Here is an 11,526-nt window from a genome sequence, read left to right as displayed (position 1 = left end):
GCTAGGGCTGCCTCATCACTGACAGGGAATGTTGCCAAGATCCTGCTCGGGAGAGCATGGTGGGTGGCCTCGGATCCCAGAGACCCCATTCCTATCCTGGAGCTTGGACAGTGCATCCCCATGGGCTCCCGATTCACCCCATATCTGAGCCATATCCCTCTGTCCTTTCTTTGAACTCAGGAAAACGAGCTCTCTTGGGCACAACATCGGCCTGCTCCTGTCGGTGTTAGGATTGTTTAATTTAGGCGTCCTGGGATAGCAGCTCTTTTTAGGTCTGAGAAGGAACAGCTCAGGAGTGTAAAACATTTTCAGATGAAACTAATATTCAATGACTGTCCCTAACTACTCGGTTGTTGACTTCTGTTAGTCATTATTCTCCTGGTTTCAGCTCTAATGTGGGGATTACAGGGGAGTCAACATTTAAATCTTCATAATCTGTGTATTTGTAGCTTCAGTATCACTATTGACCCATAGTTTGTATGGTTTGGGAAGAGTTATTGATTTCATGCATCATGTAAAGGATTCACAATGATGATAGGGCAATTAAGATTACAATAATGGGGCTTCCCTGGTGGCACAGTGGTTGAGAGTCCGCCTGCTGAGGCAGAGGACACAGGTTCGTGCCCCGGTCCGGGAGGATCCCGCGTGCCGCGGAGCGGGTGGGCCCGTGAGCCATGGCCGCTGAGCCTGTGCATCCAGAGCCTGTGCTCTGCAACGGGAGAGGCCCGTGTACCGTAAAAAAAAAAAGATTACAATAATGGCTGGTAAATTGTTCACATTTTCTCTACCTGTGCATCTATTGTATATATATATGAGTTAGTTTAGATGTCAATATTAGTGAAATAATATAGAGGACTAGAGAACTTATTTTAAAAATCACTATTGTGTGATGATGAAAATGTAAAAGTTCTTCCATAATCAGTGATGTTGTGTCTTGAGAGCCTAGATGAAATTGATATGCCTTAGTGATATACAGGATTTTAGCCTATGATTTAACTTTGACAAAGCTACATCACTTTTTACTTTTATCTCATTTATTGAGAAAGACATAATTGTTATGGTGTTGGCTTGAAACTGGTTGAAAAAGGCTTGAGTCCTTCCTTATTTTACATTTACAAAGGTAGGATCTTGAAACATAAGATATGGTGGAGTGCATTCGTGTAACCATTCTAGGTTAGGAGTAGCAGTTTCCACTGCTAAGACTTCTTGTTTAGATGCAAATGCTTTCCATACTATGAAGATTATTAGCATTACTGCTGCTACTGAAATGAATGAGCCTAAAGACAAAATATTTCATGTTGTGTGTGCCTCAGAGTAATGTAGTGACATCCCTGAGAGACCAAGAAAGTGCTGCAGGAAGTCATATTTACTACTACAAATATATCTGTGAAGTGAATTTTGCTACTGCTGAGTTAACTGTATAACCTGAGAATCGTGGGAATCAGTGTAGGAAGCCTTCTATAATAGTGAAGACTGCTCCCATGGACACTACATCATGGAAGTGTGTTACTACATAGTATGTATCCTGGAGGACAATGTCCGGGGATGAGTTGGCTAAGACGATTCCTGTCAAACCACCTGCTGTAAAAAGATAAACTAAAGCCTAAAACTCATAATATATTGGGAGGTCATATAATATTACCTCCATGAACAGTTGCTAACCAGGGACTTCCCTGGTGATGCAGAGGTTAAGAATTCGCCTGGCAATGCAGGGGACACGGGTTCGAGCCCTCGTCTGGGAAGATTCCACACGCCGCGGAGCAAAAAGCCCATGTGCCACAACTACTGAGCCTGCCCTCTACAGCCCGCAAGCCACAACTACTGAAGCCCATGCACCTAGAGGCTGTGCTTGGCAACGAGAGAAGCCACTGCAATGAAAAGGCTGCGTACCGCAGCGAAGAGTAGTTGCCACTCACCGCAAGGAGAGAAAGCCCACTTGCAGCAACCAAGACCCAATGCAGCCAAAAAAAAAAGAAAAGAAAAAGAAAGAGTTGCTAATCAGCTAGGTACTTTTACTCCTGTAGGGATAGAAGTAATTATGGTAGCTGATGCTAAGTATACTCCTGCGTTGACAGCTATCCCTATGGTAAACATATGATGGGCCCACAAGAGAAATCCTAAAAAGCCAGTAGACATGACTCATACTATTCCCAAATAGCTGAAAGGCACTTTTTGTCCTAAATAGTATGTAATGATATGTGAGTTTATAACAAACCCTGGTAGGCCATGAGTGCAGACTTCAGGGTGACCAAAGAATCAAAATAGGTGTTGGTATAGGATTCGGTCTCCTCCTGCAGAGTCAGAGAAAGTAGTGTTGAGATTTCTATCTCTTAACAGTATGGCAATTCTGGGTGCTCGGACTGAGAGTGGTAATTATAGTAATATGGCTATAGTTGGGGAAGATTAAACTAATAGTGGTGTTTGGTATTGGGATATGACTGCTGCTTTTGTATGAAAGACTATAGTAATTAAAGTAATAACACCAAGAATTGAAGAGACACCTGCTAAATGTAAGGAGAAAATGGTTAGGTCGACAGAGAATCCTGCGTGGGTCAGATTGCAGGCTGGAGGTGCATATACGGTTCCACTGGTAACAGAACCAGCTTCTACTATTGGTGATATGAGTAGGAGTAAGAATGATGGGGGAAGTAGTCAAAAGTTTACGTGACTTTTTTGGGAAATGCTACCTCAGGTGTCCGAGTTATTAGTGGCCCAAGTCCATTTTCAAACCCTACAATATAATGGGTACAACTATAAAGAAAACTATTACAAGTGCAGGGACTGTTATGACTACCTTACAGTTTTGGGCATCTCCAAGTAGCGCTCCAGGTTAGCGTAGCTCAGCCTGGATTAATATACTTAAGGTGCTGCCTGGTACTCCAGCTCAAGCACCAAATAGTAAATATAAAATATCTTTGTGATTTGTTGAAAATAATCAGCAGTGTATGAACAGAGGTAAAACGACTGAGCTAGCATTCGACTGTAAATCTAAAGACAGAGATTGAGCCCTCTTTCTCAAAAACCCTGTGCTGAATCAACAAATTGAATTGTGGAAGCTGCAGAGAAGCAGCTTCAATTCTGCCAGTGATTTTCCTGCCTTTTTTTTTTCTTTCTCTAATGAAGGAGAAGTAGACTGAAACCAGTTGACTGGAGGATTTGCCTGTTAACTAAAGTTTCCTGGGGTTAAAACTCATCAATATTGTAAAGATTTGGTTTAATTACAATGTTTGCTTTACATTCAATTGATGTAGGATAAAGTCTTGCAATCTTTATTTTTAGGAATTAAGTAAATTTTACTTGTTTAGGGTTTTGAAAGCTCTTGGTCTGAACTAACTTAAATTCCTAGTCCAGCACCGATAGAATGGGTGTTATGTGTAGTAATCGTGTGGGTATTATGATTGGTAATGAGAGGAAGGTTATATTTTGTATGTTAAAACTGTTTTATTTTTATGTTGTTTAATGAAGGGGACATAGTTACTGATGTAGAGTATGTTAGCTGCAAGGAGAAATATATGTTGAGGACTGCTATGATGGCTATTAGTGTTGGTAAAATGATGTTATCATTTTTGTTATCTCTTGGATAATTATTCATTTGGGTAAAAATGCTGATAGTGAGTGGTGATGTCCTAATGATACTATAATGGTGAGGAAAAGGATTGTGATGGGAGGTGTTTTATCTCATGTGTGTGATAATGATACTCTTGTAGTACATGATCTGGGCATAAGTAAGAAGAAGAGAGTGTTGTTATGATATAAATTCGTATGTTTACAATTGTTATAATTGGAATATACTTTATAATAGCTGTCATTCATCCTATATGGGCAATTGATGAGGAGGGTGTAATTTTTTCCAGGTGAGTATGGCTAAGTGTGCCTCAGCCTCCAGCTATGATTTATAATATCACTATGATTCATAGTATATTTAGGTTGATGGATGGTGACATGTGCTATAAAACTGATAGGGGTGCAATTTTGTCAGGCTGATAGCATCAGGCCTGCTGTTCATGGGATGCCTTGTGTGACTTCAGGCACTCAGAAGTGAAATGGGGAAAGCCCTACTTTTGTGACAAGGGCGATTGTCATGAGGGTGGATGCTGCTGGATTAAAGATTTTTGTTATTCATTGTGTTCTTTGACCAGAGTATATCACAGTAATGATAATAGCCATTATAAGTAGTATTGATGTGGTGGATTGTTTTAGGAAAATTTGTTGGTTGCTTCTGTAGCTTATGGGTTCGTGTTTTTTATTAGAATGGGGATATCATTACCAAATATGAGCTTGTTATACAATTATATTTCCTGAGATAATGGTCAGTAGAATGATAGTAAAAACAATGAGAGTTTATTGGTACAGGAAGGATATACGACAATATTTTGGGGTTATGGGCCTGAAGCTTACTTAGAGAACCTTACTATATAGCATGTAGTGTAATGTGGTACCATGGAGAATGTAAAATTCTTAGGAAGAATTCAATTCCAGGAATAAGAGCATTGAAACCTCTATGATTTACTCTACCAAAGTAACTCTTTTGTCAGACATATTTCTTAAGTATGTGGTGGGTTGCCTGGTATTATGACAGGTAGTGAAAACTCTCATATACATCGGGCTAATGTTAGTAGTAAAAAAAGTTTTTATAAGAGATGTATATGTTGACCATATCAAACTTCTGGGTAGGATGCTCAAATTCATAGAAAGGAGATTGTTAGATGAGTTTGAATGATCACTTAGGCTGTATATAATTCTGTCACCTAGGGATTGTCGAATGCTCCTAAAAATAGATTGTTGTGGAAATGTTTATTATAAGGAAATTGACATATTCTCTAGGAAGGGCGGCCTGAATGGGCCTGCTACATTTTCTACATTGAAGACATATACAGGTTTTGATTCTACTTCTGTTAAATCAAGTGGGGCTTCATTGGATTTCTGCTACTGTGGAGATAATCAAATTCTGGGTAGGGCTCAGGAGAAAATTAGTCATAGGTGTTCTTGTGTAATAATTACTGTTGAAATTGTAAATGATCCATTTATCAATAAGACTGAGAATAGAATAACTGCTACATTACTTCATATGAGATTGTGTGTGCTACTGTCCCTAGAGCTCCAGTGAGTGAGTATTTTGAATGTGAAGCTCATCCAGATATGAGGATGGACTAAATGGCTAGGTGTGATATGGCTAATATAAATAATATGCCTACATTTATATTAATTAGTAGATAAGGTATGGGAAGAAGAATTCATGTTGTGAGAATGAGGGTTAAGGCTAGCATTGGGGCAATAATATATAAATTGATGATGTTGATGGGCATAGTGGTTCTTTAATAAGAAATTTAAATGCCTCAGCAATGGGTTGCAATAATCCATGGGGGCTGATGATTTTTGGCCCTTTCTGCATTTGTATATAGCCTAGTATTTTCCATTTAGTTAATATGAGGAATGCTATGGTGAATTAAATTGGATCATTTGTGAAAGAATGTTGATTATAAACATATTCTTAGGAAGAGGACTTGAACCCATGCAGATAAAGGTTTCAGTTTTACATAATTACCGAGCTCTGCCACCGTAACAAACCGGGTTCTACAGTAGGGTATGTATAAATTAATTGAATGTAGATTATATCATCATTTAGTTTGCAGACATTTTGTAAAGTAAGCTGTATTGCTCTTGTCCTTTCATACTGGAAGAAATCTGCAATGGACAGCAACCAGGATGACTCCAGTCTGAGCTCAGAACACGTGAGACTTTAATCATTGAACAAACAGAGAATTAATAGCAGTTATACCATTGAAATGTCGTGATCCAGCATCAAGGTCATAAACCATATTGCTGAAATGAGCTCCAGAATACAGTTATACTGTTATCCCTAGTAAACCTTGTTGCGTTGATCAGTGTTTTAGAAGAACAGGTGATAAAGCATTTTGACTAGCTGGTCTAAATTTTAATCACTCAGAGGTGGTTGTATTCTCCAAAAAATAAATGGCGCACGGGCTCAAGGCGCACCGCCTTCAGTAGTTGTGGCGCACAGGCTCAGTAGTTGTGGCCCACTGGCTTAGTTGCTCTGTGGCACGTGGGATCTTCCCAGACCGGGGATCGAACCCATGTCCCCTGCATTTGCAGGTGAATTCTTAACCACTGCATCACCAGAGAAGTCCCAGAATCGCAGTCTCCCTTTTAATATACCTTAAGCCCAAAGAATCCATGGAAAATTGTTACAGAAAATAAGACAATAAAATATTGTAAGGACTATAATAGAAGCATATAGTACATAGTTCATATAGACACGTCCCAAGCAGTTACAAAGTATATTAAAAGGGAGGCTGCAGGGCTTCCCTGGTGGTGCAGTGGTTGAGAGTCCGCATGCCGATGCAGGGGACACGGGATCGTGCCCCGGTCTGGGAAGATCCCACATGCTGTGTGCTGGGCCTGTGAGCCATGGCCGCTGAGCTTGCGCGTCTGGAGCCTGTTCCCTGCAACGGGAGAGGCCACAACAGTGAGAGGCCCGTGTACCGCAAAAAAAAATAGGGAGGCTGCAATTTTATTTTATATTTTTATTATTTTTTTAACATCTTTATTGGAGTATAATTGCTTTACAATCATGTGTTATTTTCTGCTTTATAACAAAGTGAATCAGTTATACATATGCATATGTTCCCATATTTCTTCCCTCTTGCATCTCCCTCCCTCCCACCCTCCCTATCCCACCCCTCTAGGTGGTTACAGAGCACCAAGCTGCTCTCCCTGTGCTATGTGGCTGAGGGAGGCTGCAATTTTAAAAGAATAAGATAAATTATACCCACAAACTCCCAATACTTCCTGAAACGTTGCAATGTGAAACCCTATTGTAGGAAGCAGAAGATTCCAGGAGACATTCTACAAATGAAGGACTCTAAATGCTGTGGTTGGATAAGGAATTCTAGAAGGAAGGTATCCTCACCCAAGGAGAGCAGGTTCCTATACTTGTCTAACATCACATCCCTGTACAATTCCCACTGATGTTGGTCCAGGCATTCTCACTCCTCTTGAGAGAAATGTATGGCCATATCCTGGAATATCAGCAGTCCCTGAAATTAAGGGTACACATGCCATGTGGCCATGGGAAGAGTTCATAATGTGACCCAAGAAGAAAACAGCAAGTTAAGAGAACTGGTTTTAATTTAGAAGAGTGTTTTCAGTTATCCACTAATATATATATATATATATATATATTTACAAAGTAACTTTCTCTACCTTATTTCTAACTACAAGCAGAGTGTGGCATGTGATCCACAAAACCAGTATAGAGACTATACAAATCTGGAAAAGAAATGATAAAATGATGGTTTCAACACAGGCATATACATTTTGAGTGTTTTATTTATATGAAATTGGATAAAATGTGTGTATTTCTCAGACACAAAAGACATGTAGAGGTAGAAATGTACCTTTCAACTATTCTTGGGTACACAGGTACACTGGGGAGATTGTAGAAGTGCAGATTGTGATTCAGTAGGTCCGGTGGGCCTGAGTTCTATTTTTTTTCACAAGCTCATTTTTAACTAGTGATGCCACAGTCTCTGATTCATTAACGACAATTCTGAATAGCAGAGACATAATTAGAAAGGTAAAAATTCATATTTAATTTTGAACTTAAAGTGTTTTATGGATTTTACACGTTTAATAGAATAGTCAGCACAGCAGCAACAATCATTTGTGAATATTTACTATAGACCGTGTATTTTTCTAACTTTTTTGTGTAGGATTCCAGGAAAAAGGCCTGGGCTGCGGCTACAATGGGCGGGGCCCCCAGGCCGGGCCGCCCCTCCAGGACCCCCGAAGGGGCCCTGCGCTCCTGGCGGCTCCCTCCCCCGGCGCCCCTTTCTCTCCCGGAAGGCCTCGTGGCAGAGCGGTCCCACCCCCTGCGCCAAGAACGGAGCCCGCGTTTCCGCAGAGCTGGAACTCGCGGCTTGGAGTCTCTTCCCTCCGCCGTCACGGAACTGTCCCGGAGCCTGAGGGGAGGGCGGCCTCACTGAGGCTGCCGGCTCTGCAGGGGCCGCGGCGGCCAAAGCCGCCACAGTCGTGGGGACTGCGGGCCGGGTAAGTGGGCGCCGACCCATCGCCTGGTCCGCTGCCCGGGCGGCAGCGCAGGACCAGCTTCTGAGGGGCAGGGGTTCGCTGCCACCCGCCGCTGCTGTGCAGAAAGAGCGGTCCCCAGCGTCTGGTCCGGGAAACTTCGGTCCCTCCTCTCCCCCCTGCCCTCGGCCTGGCTCGCGGGGCCTGGGGGTCGTGGGAAGGGGGTCGGCCTGAGCGTCTGAGGGGAAACGGGGCAAGGGAGGCACAGGGTCCGGCTGCAGCGTCAGCGCCCCTACTCCCGACTGCGGGGAAAGCGGCTGAAAACTCCTCCCGAGGCTCGCAGGCCCCTTATTCAGCTGAGTCCCTCTGCGCTCCTTCCTCCCTGAGCTAAAGTACCGAGGTGGGGTGGGGGGACAGGGCAGGGGGCTGACGCAGGTAATGGGGAACATCAAAAGGTGATTGTTAACTAAGGAAAACCTGCTCTCCCAACGTGAGGAATGTAGCGCTTTTCTTTGTATGCGAAGATGCCAGAGTCTGGGCTCCCTGAAATCCTTCCTTTGATATGCACCTCAGCTCCCTGGGGCCTGCATTCTGTATTTGCATATCCTGAGTACCTCAGGGCCCGAGGCTCACACTGGAGGGCTGCAAGTGCTGATGACTGTGACATCCTTTGTCTGCTGAGAAGAAATATTCCGTTTCTCACAGGCTTGAGGGGCAGACAATGAAACAGTGTCAGAGAATCTCATTCAGCTTGTACTTTAGTTTACATATAGATAATATTTATACATAACTGTGTTAATAGAGGTTCTCAAGTCCAATCAACTTGTACTACTGCCCTCTATGTATTCATTTCATCAATATTCATAAGAAATGCCTATAGATTTGACTTAATCCATTTAAATAGGATAATGATTTTTAAAGGAAACATAATAGAAATATAACAAAAAAACCTTTACCACTAAAGGCTGGGTCTGGAACAACCTACATAAATGTTCCATTGTTAAAATATTGAAAGATGTATTTCAGTAGAAATATCAGCAAAAATGACAAATAATAAGGGCAGCAGAATGTTGAAATGTTCTATCTTTATCATTAAAGTGGCAGAAAATCATTTATTAGTAGGCACTGGGGGCAGAAGATGCCTGATTTTATATCTTTGTCATATTTGTACAGTTGTTTCAACAAGTTACTTAAAGACAAAATGGAAAAACAAGGAGGTTTGTGCCTGAGATCACGTTGATGTGAAACCGGGGGTGGCCACCTTGTGCCAGGTGAGTTAAGTTTACCTGGCAGGTAGACCGCAGAGCTCCTGAGAAGCAAGGGTTGGAATTTTTCTGCTGGGTGCCCCTTAGGTTCTGTGACTTGACTGATTGTGAGTCATGTTTCGGTAAAGACCTGGTCACAGGAAAAGGGTGAGAATAGAGTGATTTGGGGAGCAGCTAACAACATTCATCACGGATCATGGCCTGAATCAATTTTAAAGAAACAGAAAAACAAATGCTTCTTATGGAATCAGAGAATGTGAGGGCTGGACAATCCCAGAAAATGAGGAACACCCGTCCCATTTTCCAGATGAGAAAACAGAGGCCCAGCAAGGTGAAATACCTCACCCAAGTTGCACCCGTCTCTCCTGTCCACTACGTGGTTCATGAAAGCAGGACTCTTCCTGTCGTGATCACTGCTGAACCCCAAAAAGGGCCAGGCATCTAGCATTTGCTCCAAAAATTTTGGTTGACTGTAAGAACAATGCTATTTCTTTCATTCTCACTCTTATTCAGGACTGTGCCAAGAACTCCTCAGTTTTGAATGTAATTCGATAAATGTAAATATGAATTGAGTTTTTTTGTGATGAGGACTTAGGCTTTGAAGGTAACAGACTTGGTTCAGATCTTGGTTCTGCGACTCAATAGCTGTTTGGCTTTGGGAAAATTACTAAACCTCTCTGAGCTTATTTCCTCCTTTGTAAAGTGGGGATAAATGTATCTGAGCCAGCAGAGCACCTGCATGAGAGATGTGCACTAAATGTTGGTCTTTCTCACTCTCCCATGCCATCTCTCTGTTCTTCCCAGAGAAGTTGTACAGACGGATATAGTACTTCTTTTAAAATAATTAATTAATTTTTGGCTGCGATGGGTCTTCGTTGCTATGCGCGGGCTTTCTCTAGTTGCAGTGAGCGGGGGTTACTCTTTGTTGCGGTGCGCGGGCTTCTCATTGTGGGGGCTTCTGTTGCTGTACCCGCTGTGGAGCACCGCCTCTGGGTGTGCGGGCTTCAGTAATTGTGGCCTGCAGGCTCACTAATTGTGGCACATGGGCATTGCTGCTCCGCGGCATGTGGGATCTTCCCTGACCAGGGCTCGAACCCATGTCCCCTGCGTTGACAGGCAGATTCTTAACCACTGAGCCACCATGGAAGTCCGATATAGTACTTTATAAAGAGGGGTTTTAATTTATTTCAGATAGTGTACATTTTTCTTCTTGTAGAAAAGATTATTCCACTATAGAAACATTAACATGCGATACCACTACAAATGCAGTATTCTATGGGCTAGATCTTATCAGTAAATTTTATAAGTAATTGTGCAAATGCCAAAGCACTAGGTACTGGGGATTAAGAAGACTCAAATCTGGGGTGCCCCCCCACGTCAATTTTAAGAGCAGGGTGTGTTTTGCAAATCCATGTTTCATCTGGTCTTTGTTTCTCATCCATCCTCTGTGTCTGCCTTTCTCAAGAAGGCTCAGATCCTACACTTTCACACCCTCCCGGCTGGCTGTGCCCCAGCTCCCGTCCTGGACGCTCTGCATGCGTGGGTGTGCCTGCTCTCCCTGTGCATCACCAGCTTTGCCAGGGAGCTGCTGTATCGTGCACTGCTCGCTGTACCCCAGGGTACCTAGACCCTTCTGGTACATGAAGTACACCCTCATCACCATGAGTGCACGCCCATCCCCTTACCTTATATCTTGCCTCTAAGCCAGGCTTGGGGGTGACTACAGTGTGCGTTCAGCTAGGTGAGCTGCTGGGATGAAAGTGAAGTTCCCAACTTTTGAAGTTGCAGGCTTGAGGGGCACAGAGTGATTTAAAGTCGGGTCACTTGACTTAAAGCGGGGGCTGATTGATTTAAAGCCAAGACAGCTGACTTAAACCCTGTGTCCCTCAGCTGCAGGACGAGACCAACTTTGGCGGTGCTTGGGTTCGCTCCAAGCCAGCACTGCTGTTCAGGAAGAGCTTCCAGTAGCGCCTTAGTGCAGGGGGACTTGGTGCCTTGTCTTGCCCCTGCCCTCAGAGGGGGGCCACCGGCTCTTCTGGAGGAGAATCAGGGAGGGGGAAGTGCAGAGTCCCGGCTGGAGTTGAGGCACCCCTTGTCTGATGGCAGGGAAGGGGGGGCGGGGCTGTGTGGTGTCCTGGGGCTGGACTCACCAGGTCGACTCAGCCTCTCAGCCTCCTAACCTACCCCCACACACCCCACAAGAGCTTCCAATAAT

The 11,526-nt window shown here is 43.3% G+C and overlaps 1 pseudogene; it reads right to left on the bottom strand.

Annotated features, from left to right (window-relative positions):
- Nucleotides 1–236: 236 nt before the first annotated feature.
- LOC132515424 (cytochrome c oxidase subunit 2-like) lies at nucleotides 237–10,974 on the bottom strand (annotated as a pseudogene).
- Nucleotides 10,975–11,526: the final 552 nt, after the last annotated feature.

Source organism: Lagenorhynchus albirostris, chromosome 2 (genome assembly GCF_949774975.1).
Source record: "Lagenorhynchus albirostris chromosome 2, mLagAlb1.1, whole genome shotgun sequence".
Classification (NCBI taxonomy): Eukaryota; Metazoa; Chordata; class Mammalia; order Artiodactyla; family Delphinidae; genus Lagenorhynchus; species Lagenorhynchus albirostris.
Note: the sequence above shows the minus strand (reverse complement) of the source record. Positions and strands in the feature narration are given on the sequence as shown.